Below are 13,252 nucleotides of genomic sequence, written 5' to 3'. Positions count from 1 at the left end.
TTACTAATATGATATTACAGCCATGTAGAATGATTAGTGATTACTAAACCTACTAAACCCTTATATATATTTAAAAAAAAAAAACGTTATGCGATACAACATATTTTTTTGCGTACTATTGATATAAATAGTCTTTTTTTTTTCATGAATAAATTATTAGTTCACCACTAGATGGCACGAGGGATTAGTGACTGTGCCTTTAGGATACAATGGTTTTAAAACTTTAGGTCAAATTTGAAGTTCTTCTTTCCAGCCTGCTGGCCCACTAACACACCGATGGAGGCTGTGAGATTTGCAACTTTGTGTCTCTCTGTCGAGTCTTCCTTTCCCTGGGCAACTGCTTTCGAAAACACAAAAGGGGCCTAATCGGTTTGAGCCCTTAATCTACTCCTTTACTCACATTCTGCTTTCTGCTCAAGTCCCTGAGATTCAAAATAATCATTTGTAATGTGTGCATTGTTTAGAAAGTTGGTCTAAGAGTTTAACTCATTCACTGCCATTGACGGCTATAGACGTCAAAAATTCATTTGAACTATTTCTTTTAGTTTAACTTCCCCCCCACTTTTGTTAACAAGAGTATGAAAACCTAGGGGAAAAAATCGTACATTTAGAACAGATATAACATTTGTGAATATTCGTGAGTTAACCAGTGAAGTCATGTAATTAATTACAATTAAAAATTTAAATCACCTGATGCCCCTAATTTTTAACAATCTTTTCTTTTCTTTTTTATCGCATCAGGTGATTAATTTTTTTAACTGTAATTAATCGCATGACTTCAATAGTTAAGTCATGATTAACTACAAATTTTATATCTGTTTAACATGTACAATAAAAATTGTTTTCGAGGTTTTTATATTCTTGATAACAAAAGTGGGAAAATGTTTAAACTAATAGAAATAGTTCAAATAAATTTTTGGCATCTATAGCCGTCAATGGCAGTGAATGAGTTAAAATTATGTAATTGACATGTCATTTGTACATACTATAATGTTTGTGTATGTGGAAATAAGTCAGGTGAGCATTTAGGTGGTAATCTTATGACTTTGTCATAACTTTGAGAGCTTGTGTGCAAAGAGACAGGAAGTAGGAGGTGGGGATAATAACATCCACAAAAACAGTTCTCTATATGTAATGCCAGTCAGAGTGCTGCTGAACATCTTGTGTGGTTAGAGTTGTCACACATTTAGTATGTTAAATCATTTCTGAGTTGCAATATGTCCGCCACATTCCCCACTTACCAACATGTTGAAGTAAATGCTAAAAAAAGATTCTTCTGCTTTCTTTCATGTCTGGAGAGAAATCCAAATCCAAAGTTTCACACTGATGAAGCTGAGAACAAGATGTTGGAGATAACCATGATGTCTTGTAAGCAGGGTTGGGAGGGTTACTTTTAGAATGTAATCCATTACAGTTACAAATTACCTGCTAAAAAATGTAGTTAGTAACGTAATCCAAGTACCATAATAATAAAGTAATGTAACTGGATTACTTTTGGATTACTCCAATATTGAGTGTGCTCATGAAGACAAAATAAAAATAAATATCACCACAATATATATTCTATACAATGTGCCCCTGCTATTTGCGGGTGATAGGGACCCGGGAAGCCTACAAATAGCAAAAATCCTTGTGTAATTAAAAAGCATGTAGGCTATAGATTGGTTGGTTGATTGATTGATTGATTGATTGAAGGCCATATGCTGTTTTCGAAATGTCACTGAAAGCCACCACACCTCACAGTTTAGATAGACAGACAGACAGATAGACAGATAGATAGATAGATAGATAGATAGATAGATAGATAGATAGATAGATAGATAGATAGATAGATAGATAGATAGATAGATAGATAGATAGATAGATAGATTAACTTTAATCCCAGTCACAAGTTTAGCCGTGTATATGTTGTATTTGATGTTTAAATAGTGAATTAGTGGGAGGAAGATTTGTTTGGAAGGTGTAACTCACATTATGGTTGTAGGCAAGCGGGCTAGCTAACAAGAAGCTACAGCGCGTAGCATGCCGCTGGACTCTCAGCTCAAACTTTTGCTCCGAGTAAGTTCCAGTGAATACCGGTTGCCATTTCCTCCTCCCATCCGTGAAGCTTTTTCAAACTGCCCGCGTGTGGAGGACACGACTAGTCAGTTTGTTCGTTCATTCCCACCTCCTCGACATGTAGCAACGGTCCCAATTGCGCAGGCGCGCACGCGCTCTGTCTCGCTGTGTCCTTTTCTCTCTCTCTCGCTTTCTTTCGCACTCTCTTTCATCCTAGAAATTGTAATCCCTCGAAATAATCCCCATTTTTAATAAATGTACCTGTAATCTGATTACATGTTTTTTTCCTGTAACTGTAATGGAATACAGTTACATTTTTTTGCAATCTGATTACGTAACGGCGGTACATGTATTCCGTTACTCCCCAAGCCTGCTTGTAAGGTACACTGCAAATACATGAGCCAAAAAAATAAATAAATCAAGATCTAGGAATATGTTGCTTAGTAAAGTGTGAAGCATTTGGTCTCACGCCACAGGAGTTTACCTTCTGTCCTGACGTCTATATTACCCAACATGTTAATCCTTCTTGCTCAATGAGCGGGCTGCCGTCAACTACCAGATGTCACCAGTAGCTGCTGTGTGCGTCTTTGGCTGTCAAGAAAAGAGAAGGTAGATTTCTTTTTTTATTTAACACAAGTACATTTAAACACATTTGAATGTCTGTCTGCACGTACACAATGTGAAATGCACATTAACCCCAAACATGTCTGTCATCATTACAAAGGCAGGCATTTTGATACAGCACATGTAGCGAATCTCATTAAACTGTGCAGACGTATAGGGAGAATCCAGTGGGTGTGTAACCAACACACAATAACTCTTACATTATACAGCAGTTTCAGTGTTGAGTGAAAATGCTGTTCTCACTTGGGTGACGTCATTCTCCAGGTGTTGCAGAGATCTATCACATAAAGTGTTAGGAGTGTAAGAAGTGGTATGAACGTCAGCATCCTGGTGTGTCAGTTCTGTGAGGTTGTTTCATTTGCGCTGCAGGCTGCATCTTGGTTGGCTGCTCTAACGGTAAGATAATGACTTGAAAACTCTGGTTGTTGCTTTTGCATTAAAGCACCACTAAGGAACTTTCAGTTTACGTTGATTATGGCGGCGCCATATGGACAAAAGCGTCAATGTTATGGCTGAAGGAAGACCACATTTCCCATGAGGACAAGAGCATTGCGTCGTTTTTTAGATCTTTGACATTCAAATTGACTTTTGTTTTTGTAACGAAAGGGGGAAGTGACGTACGCCATAAAGCAGTCAGCACATTTGTAGTTTTTTTGTGTGGCAGTGTTCCTACCATCCTCCTCAAAGTTGCTTAATGTCAGTAAAAATGATACAGACCCCCTCAGGCCATAGCAAAGGTACCATCCAACTAGTTTTAAGTCAATGTTTCATCAGAAGTTATGAAAATATTTTATTAAGGTTGAAAAGTTATTTGCTTTACTTTAAAGTGCACACCCCAATTCCAATGAGGTTGGGTAAAACGTAAATGTGGTTTAACAAGTACACAGCTGTTCCGATTTAAAAAGAAAATTACATTCTGAGGAAGAACATTCTCGAGTACAATCTTAAGAAGACCGTACTCTACATTCTTCAAATTGAGACACGGCCAACACTTCCCCTTGTTAAGACCTCTTAACTGTTCAGTAACCTGCCTGATGTAAAATGGTGCACCGAAGGACCCTTTAGCTAACAACGTGCCTGATGTAAAATAAACAAACTGAGCACCAGGGTTATTATAGTTTTTGAAATTTCATTATAGAAAACGATGATCCTACAGCTCAAAAACTCAAGTGATAAAGAATAACTCAACTAAAATTGTGTTCCCCAGTATTATATATATTATTTATTATTATATATTTATTATATTATATCATAAAATTCATCTTGCTTCATTAACTGTGTAATCGTAGCTAGCTAGTTGTCAAGCTAATTGCTACTCACTAAGTTGCTAAGCTAAGCTACTCACTAAACTACTAACGTTGTCCTATCTATCCTGACAATGTCCACTTTTTCTTTAAAAAAATGCAGCATTCATCCTCATCCATAATTGTTTGTTCAAATACCAAGACCATTTACTGTCAACTGATCAGATTAATGAAAAATGCTAAAGTCACTCTAAGTCAGCTAGTAGTAGGCTTGCGGTTAGGTGAATCTGAAATCTGATTGTTTTAAAAACACACACACACACACACACACACACACACACATCTGATGCTAGAAGAAGGTATTTGGGGTGGAATGAAACCCAATTTGAATTGGAAAATTGGTTTTGATTTAAATTATGTGAGTGTATTCAATTAAATTGAATTGTTCGACTTTAAACTGTCCGTTTGTACCCTATGTATTGAAATACGTATCAAATATATTTTTTATTTTATTTTTATTGGAGGGATGAAGATGTCATAGGCCAGCACTCCTGATTCTGAAGGCCCTGGGCAAATTACATTGACGTGGCAACACATGAAATTTGTTGGACCAAAAAAATAAAAATAAATCTAGCATACTTTAGTCTGCATGCTAATGGAAGCTGGTCAGCCAAGATACACTATGAAATGAAGATATTAAAATGTGCGTGTGCGGGTGTGTGTGTGTTCATTAATTGACCTAAAACCTATTAAAAATCCCATACCGTTCACCTAAACTGAATACTTCAGAATCCCGCTAGAGTCGTGAAGTTGTCAGGAGACCCGAGGAAGGATCAAAGAAAAGTGAAATCCAGCACCGACCAGACATCACCTACTACCCACCGGGTTACCAACCAGAATCTTTCACCACCCCCAGAAACATCTAAATTCTAACAAATTAGGGAGACCTCAAGAGACCAAAGGAAAGACTGAGGAAAGGAAGGAAGGATAGATGAAGCAGAGTAAGATCCACAGCCTCCACCAATTCAACTACCAGAGGAAGAAGCAGATTGTGTTTGAATTTCGGTAGGTGCTGGTGTGGTGGATCTGGCATGCATGAAAACCTCCACTAAAGAGCCGTTGACCCTGGCCAGGACAGCACCTGGAACGCAGGGGCCACCGGCCGGAGAGCAAACCCAGGAGCCAGGAGCGCCCCCCCCCCAGACCCCCCCCCCCCCCACACACCAAGTCACCCCCCCCCCCGACCCCATCCCCGCCAGCCACCCAAACCTCGACCCCCAAACCCCAAGGACCCCCCCGTACCCAGGTATCGGTGCCGGAGAGGGGCCGGACAGCGGAGCGGCGAGGGCACCCGCGCCCACCCCACCTCCATCCGCATGGTGGGACGGAACACTGGGGGCGGAAGGAGAGATGGGAGCACCGGGAGATGGGCAGCACCCCAGAACCCCAGGCCCGGCGGGGAAAGGCCCCAGTCGTCATGTCACAGCGTACCAAATGAAAGCTAACCCTGTTACTGAGTTTGCCAGCTCGTTGACTGGCGAACTCTACCCCTACACCATGGATGTGACCCCACCCAGTGTATATAAAAGTGTGTGTGTGTGGTGCATTAAAACTGGGAGCAAGTGAGAAGGAGCAGAGGGAAATGATATCCCTCCTCTCCAATCCACCTGGTTCACAGATGAATGCAATTCCATGTAAATTAGAAATAGGTCAGTCACAGTGTGGACCTCATTCTTTATCTCTCCATATGGTATGAAGCCGTGAACCTTATATGGTGTGAAACTTCATTAAGACAATGTGCTGTTTCAAGACCCTTAAAAATATATACCATTAAACACCTTCATGCTCCCATCTAGGTATTAATGATGTGGAACTTCACCTATCAGATTTATACCTAATTCACTTGAGTCTAGAAATAGTGCTCAATAACTCCTACAAGGTGCTATGAGATCCCCCCTTGCTGTTAAATCAGGAATGGAGGAGTATTGACGTCAGTACCAAGCACACATACACACACATTCATATGGATGAAACATGAGCGGACTGCAGTAAAATCCATCACACACATGGCTTGGCTACCTTATTTCCAGCCTTCCTTTTGATGTCACTGAGAATTGGGTAAGTCTCATGTGTTGCAGCATTTTGGGATAACGAAAGCACCCTTGACGTATAATACTGCTAAATGAGTGGCGAGGAGAGCTAAATCAAGGCCTGAGCATGCACACACACGCACACATGGACAGACCAGCCAATGTCCACTGTGTCACTTCCAAGTCCCTTGCCGCAATGTTCCATCCATCTGGTGATATCTCTGCTCTGGCTGCGTGGTCAGCTGGTGGTCGTTCCCCTTATAAACTGGTAGCCTTCTCAAGGAAATGAGTTCTCCACATCTCTATTTTCTTTGCACTAATGGATCGGGTCACTTGGGCACTGCTTTGAGCGTGAATGAAGATGGAAAACATCAATTATTTACAATTGCTCAAGAGTAGCTCAAGAAAGAGGGGCTCCATTAAAACGAAGGCCTGAGAGAATTGAAAGATATAATTCTATAGTTCTTCAACTGTGACTGAAATGAAATGATAATCATGACTGCCGTGTCATGCACTTGTTCCTGAGAGGGTTATGGTATTAAGCATTGACGTACATGTATCATTTATGGGGTGGTTTGAGGGAATTAATTTCTCAAAACTCTTTTTAAAATGCTGAGGGGGTGTTCAGGGGTGGGGTGGTTTACAAAACAAAAAAAAACTAACAAAAAAACTCAGCAAGAATATTTTAAAGTATTGCTTTTTATTTTATTATTATTATTATTATTATTATTTTATATATTTTTTTAAAATCTGCAATTATGCGCATTTGCGTGTATTGAACCTTGAGTATGCGGGGGTTGACTGCAAAATACAAAGCATTCTTAAATATATATAATATTTAATATTTTGGTGCATTTATATATATATATATATATATATATAATTAGCACTTTGTTGGGGGTGGGGGGCTATTCTTATTTTAATCTGAACAGTTTTCTATTATACTTTATGGCAGTCATGTTAAGTATGATAAATGATCCAATGGTCCGAGTGTATATGCGCAGTATACATGCACACAGGAAAGCAGACCTACGTAATGTATTTGGCATGCATTGTAGCTCTTCGCATGTGACACGACGTTCCACGCAAGTCAAATTATTTATTCAGATTAGCTTTGTGAGTGGAATTTTTGGGGAAAAAAGAAAAAGGAAAAAAAAAGGTGAATGGAGTTCGTTCATTCATTCATTCATTGTTGCTGTTCATTCAGCTCATTTAACGTTTCTTGGCTGGCTGATGTTGTCAATATGGATATTTGCTTATTGTTGATGATTAAGCCACTAACTGGTAACTGCTCTGATCAAGTCATCTTCATACCATTAAAGAATGCGTGACTTCAGGTTTCAAAGTAAGGTTAGGGATTCAAAGTAGGGCTTCAAAGTAGTGTTTTCAAATATTATAGGGATTCAATGAAGGGTTAGTGTTTCAAAGAAGGGTCACAATTTATTACGGTGGAATTGATTTTGAAACAAAATTGTATAAAACCTCATAGGTGGAGTCCTGGGATGGTCTAGTGAACTGAACTAGAACTGGACTTGCGATACCTACTGGCTTATGAGCAATCTTTAAAAAAAAAAATAAAAAAATATTGGGTAATGAGGCTTAACTATACAAATATTAGGGGACTTTTATTTCGAAGTCCAACATTATATCTACAGTAGATAGACAGACTTACAAACAGACAAGACACTTTTTTCCCCTCCCTTACAGTGTGTAATTAGTTAAAAAGGTTTGACCGTATGAGAAAAACATATCCGTGCTTTTGCATTGTCTGATTCTGATTTTCCCATCGATATGAACCATATAAATGTAGTTTCAAGATTTTGCATTCTTTTCTATGGAAGCGTTTACATTCACTTGGAAAAAAAACCCCTCCTGTTTTTCTGACTATTTTTTGGGGAGAGCTTTGTTTTTTTGAGTATTTTTTTCTGTTCTATTGAATATTTCTCCCTCTGTTTTTTTGTATTTTTTTCTGTTTAAATTTTTTTCCCTCTGTTTTTCTGAGTAATTTTCCCGTTTTATAAAATAATATTTTTTTTTCTGTTTTTCTGAATACATTCTTTCTCTGTTTTTCTGAATATTTTTTAAAGAGTTTTCCCTCAGAGATTAGAGAACAAACCAAAATACAGTATACACATTCATTCCTTTATTGAGAGCCAGTAAGTCAACATGACCATCTTATTGCATATGGAGGAATGCTGAAAAGTGTCCGCTTCCGCTATTAGCGAGTCTGCAACAAGTCACTTGTAATTCAGAGGTAAATAAAAAAAGAATACTACTTTTCTCAGTTTTTTTTTTGAATATTTTTTTGTCTATTTTTTAAAATAATTTTTCCTCCTGTTTTTCTGAAGATTTTTTTTCAGCCTGTTTCTCTGAATGTTTTTTTGTAAAACAGAAATGAAAAATGAAAAAAATTAACTCAAAAAAACAAAGCTTCCCCCCAAAAAATTGCCAACTGAATGCAATACGCTTCCGTACTTTTCCCATGCACTCTCATGCTCAACATTTGTTGTGCGTCAAACAGTATCTATGTTCATTTAGTGCGCCTATGAAATGTCCAAGACTGACTGATGAGTGACGTAAGTTTGATGTGTGTACCGCCTCGTCTCTCTCATATTAGCGAGTGGGTGTGAGCATTCAGAATGATAGATTGCTTTGAGATAAAGGACGAAGAAATAATCAACAGCCCATACCAAAGCAAGAGAGATTAACAGAGGCTGGCAGGTATTTTGTCGCTGTCTGACAGGTGCCATTTGATAAAACAAAACATGTTAGTGTTTTTATGAAGTTCACTGCCTCAGATGTTTAGTTTCTTTGCTTTTCTGTTGTGACATTACGTATTCATGTGCGTCAGGCATGAGGCATGGCTGTGGGTTAAAAATAAATGGGGGACAGAGGGCTGCAAGCATAGGAAATGGTGATGGGGGGGGGGGGGGGTTGGGGATATAGATGGCAGAGAAGGGAGGGAGAGAGCAAGAGGAGGAAGTACATGTACTGCACAAGCTATAGACACAAAAGTCTATGACAGAAATATTTAATCCACCCCAGAAAAAGCGGTACAAATGAATGGTACCCTTACAATATGTAAAGACTATCTGTACTTACACTATGTGTCACCGTTTTGTTTTGCTTGTTACTGCAATACTAGCATAGGTCAAACTAATTCCTTGTGTTTTTATATACTTGGCCAATAAAGATGATTCTGATTCTGAACTGGAACAGGATGACACCTTTCGTCTTCAGTTGCCCTTTAAGAGACCAGATATCCAGCTTGTAAACAGCTTTGCTAACTAACAGATACTAGGATTAAGGTTTGCGATTAACGTGCAGGTCCATAAGAAATAGTCACAATATTCCAATAAGGTGATTGATAAAGGTAATGCAGAAAAAGTACCGAGAGAACTCGACTCAGCCTTGACTGATAATGTATGCCTCCTCTGTATGGGTAGAAAATAACAACAACAACACATCCGTTTTGAAATACATCAACAATGACGACAAGCGACACATTTGTGACAAATGGGATTTTAGCCATAAAGAGAAGTTTCAAGACCTTCTTAGTGGAGAACTGTTAGCTCCAAAGTCAATCCGGCTGATAAAGTTCCCTGACTTTCTACTAAGGATGCACCGAAAATATTTGGCCAAAAATGGCAAAAATAGGCATTTTTGGCATTCAGCCAAAATAAAATTAAAGCCAAAAAAATAAGGCCGAAATAGGATGTTGTGATGGCGCAAGCAAAAAACAAAACAAAACGCTGTTTGAATTAAACACCAAACGCGGGGGTAAGTGTCCACCTCGCTACTCGCTGGCGTTTCACCGTGTGAATTTGTACCAGTCGCAGCAGCTTCTTTACAGCATTTGAGCGGGTTGAAAAAAAAAGCGCTGCCGAGTATTACACTACAGGTCAGCCACCTTCCTTTTTTTCTTTCATTCAAGCCCCTTGAGCTAGGGCTGGGCGATATGGCGCAAAATTCATATAACGGTATGTACGTACATGTACATAGCATCAAGTGTATTATTTTAATTTTATTTTTTATAAATAATTTGCTTACTGGTTTACATAGTCCTTTGTAGAAGCTAAAAACATTTTTTTTAAAACAATGAAAGAATAAATAAACTTTGAATAACAGCATTTATTGAGAAAATCAAATCAAAATTAAAAGTCAGGACTCTCTGGTGAAAAATAGTGCAAACAAAAAATATTACTGATATTTTATATGAAAACAGTACAACTAGCTTAGAGTAAGTATGACAAGGGCATGCACAAGTGGCCATTGTAAACAGCACAAGTCTAGGTTTTATATAACACAAAGAGACTGAAATAGTTGCAAATAGTGACGAAAAATGGAAAATGAAGCTTCATGAACGACTTGTGATTATTTTTTAAATCTTATTTGTTAGGCTGAGCGCAAGCCGTGCACAAGGCCAGGATGCATAAATGATGACATCATCAACTTGGGGGGAGTGGGGGGCTGTGGGATGGTGGGGTGCCTGGCGGGCCTGCCGTGCCCCGTCCTGCTGCGTTAGGTTGGGGCCGTGTTGGGTTGGCTCCTGGGTTTGCTCTGCGGCCGGGGCCCGGGCCCGGGGGTTGTCCCTTGGCGCTGCCGTGGCCTGGGAGGCCCTGAGGTGTTGTGCTTGCTCTGTCCTGGCCGGGGTCGACGGCTCCCCTCTTTGGTGGAGGTTTTCATGCATGCCAGATCCACCACACCAGCATCTATCGAAATTCAAACACAATCTGCTTTTTCCTCTGGTCGTTGAATCGGTGGAGGCTGATGTCTGTGGATCTCACTCTGCTTCATCTATCCTTTCTTCCTTTCCTCTCCTTTGGTCTCTTGAGGTCTTCCTAATTTGTTGTAATTTAGATGTTTCTGGGGTTGGTGAAAGACTCTGGTTGGTAACCCGGTGGGTAGTAGGTAATGTCTGGTCGGTACTGGATTTCACTTTCCTTTCTTTTCTTTGATCCTTCCTCGGGTCTCCTGACAACCTCACGACTCTCGCTGGATTCTGAAGTATTCGCTTTAGGTAAATGGTAAGGGATTTTTAATAGGTTTTAGGTGAACTAATGAGTACACACTCACACGCACGCACACATGCACATACTCACCTACATACAAAATAAAAATCAAAAATTAAAAAAAAAAAGAGCGAGAGAGAGCGCAATGATGATGTCATGTCAAATCAGTAAAATTACCGAATGAACAATACTGAGCTCTAAGAAAAAAAAAAAGAGAAAAAATAAAATAAAATAAACTTTCCTGTGCACTCCTATTCAAGCAAGATGACCCAAAAGTACTGCGAGGTTACATAATTTCAATAAAAAAAAGAAAAGAAAGAAAAGCTGCACACAAGGGCCTTGATGCAACCATTAAGCCACCTTCAGCAAAGGTTACCCAAAGAGATGTTACCCATAATCCTTTACCGTATAGCAGAAATAGTTCAAGCAACAACAGGCCAGCAACTCAATTATAGAGGTGCACTTTTTTTTACAATTTCTATATTTGCACTTTTTCCCTTTTAATTTAAACAGTGACAAAGAATATGCACCCTTTCTGACCAGGGCAACATTTAAGAGGCTCATTTTACCATTGAGTATACAGTCCGAGTTAGTGTTTAAGGAAATGTCACTCTTGAAACTGCCTTGTCCTACCAAAGAGGCCATATACGTATGCACAACTTTTAAACCATAGATCATTAAAAGCAAAATCATTCCAGCAAGCATTGTGTATTGCAGACTGTATGTCTTAATTTATAGCATGCGGAAGTGATGACGCAAGGAGGATGACAATTGAAAGACAGAAGGGAGGGGGCTTTCAAAAACAAAGACAACATAGAGCGGAGGCGAGCAAGAACACTGCCACGAGTGTCTTTGTTGTTGACAATGTGACATGCTAAAATGATGCTGCCATGGTGGATGTGTCGGAAAGATTGTGAAACGTGCATTACTTACAGTACTTTCATCACCATGTTGTATGGACAAGGGAGGGCACGGCAGGTCCCAGAAATAATTGATAGATCAAAGTAATAAATTTGTGTATAATTTTTTTTGTGGTTAAAAAATAAAATTACGGCACTCAATTGCCTATATGATTAATTATTATTGTTAACTCATTCACTGCCATTGACATCCAAACGACCATATAGACGTCAAAAATTAATTTGAACTATTTCGATTAGTTTCATATTTTTTTCCACTTTTAACAAGAGTATGAAAACCTAGAAAAAAAACATTTAGAACAGATATAAAATTTGTGATTAATCTTGATTATTTTGATTATTAATTTAAATAATTAAATAATGAAACAAAAAATAAAATATTATTTAAAAAAATTTTTTTTTTTTACTTGTAATTAATCGCATGACTTCAATAGTTAACTCATGACTAATCACATTTTATATCTGTTCTAAATGTACAATACATTTTTTTCCTAGGTTTTCATACTCTTGTTAACAAAAGTGGGAAAAAAAATTGAAACTAATAGAAATGGTTCAAATGAATTTTTGACGTCTCTAGCCGTCAATGGCAGTGAATGAGTTAATACTACAGTATAAAAATATTTGTGTCAGGCTTATTTGGCTCCTTCCACACAAATTGAAGTTCAAGTTAATAAGGCTTACATCATACAATCATTGCCATTCATCAAGTGATCTAGTGATCTATATGTGCAGTGGGAAGCAGCAGAACATGAAAATGAACGACAAAGGCGAAGGCGAGTCCCGCTAGCGTCGTTTGCCATTGATCATCCCTTATATGTGTGTCATTGGGGTGTGTGTGTGTGTGTGTGTGGGGGGGGGGGGGGCGACATTACAAACCACATTTTCAGTGCCAGCTGTTGCTATAGCTGTAGCGCTTCCAATTTAAAGTGTATAGCCTCGTTAATAGTTCACACAACAAGATGATATACAACATCATGGATTGCGCCCTGTGTGATGTTTGAAGGTTTATAATTTAATGTAAAATGGGTGCTCGTTTTGATTAGCAAGTCTGCTTTTACTGTAAAGGGAGTCCTCGAGTTACGTCCGCGTTACGTTCATATGCTGGCGATGTAACCCCAATTTTGAATTAAGTTGGATTTCCTAAGCAAGCTCTGCATAAGCCTGGTAACGATCCTATTGATTAGAATTTAGCTGTGTTGTAGCAGGGAAACCTCCAAAACCTGCCGAACTCCGGCCCTTGAGGACCGAGTTTGCCCACCACTGGCTTAGAGCTAGCTTGCTAGCTAGCTCTACTTAGCTCTGTC

This window comes from Vanacampus margaritifer, chromosome 7 (genome assembly GCF_051991255.1).
Source record: "Vanacampus margaritifer isolate UIUO_Vmar chromosome 7, RoL_Vmar_1.0, whole genome shotgun sequence".
Lineage (NCBI taxonomy): Eukaryota > Metazoa > Chordata > Actinopteri > Syngnathiformes > Syngnathidae > Vanacampus > Vanacampus margaritifer.
Note: the sequence above shows the minus strand (reverse complement) of the source record.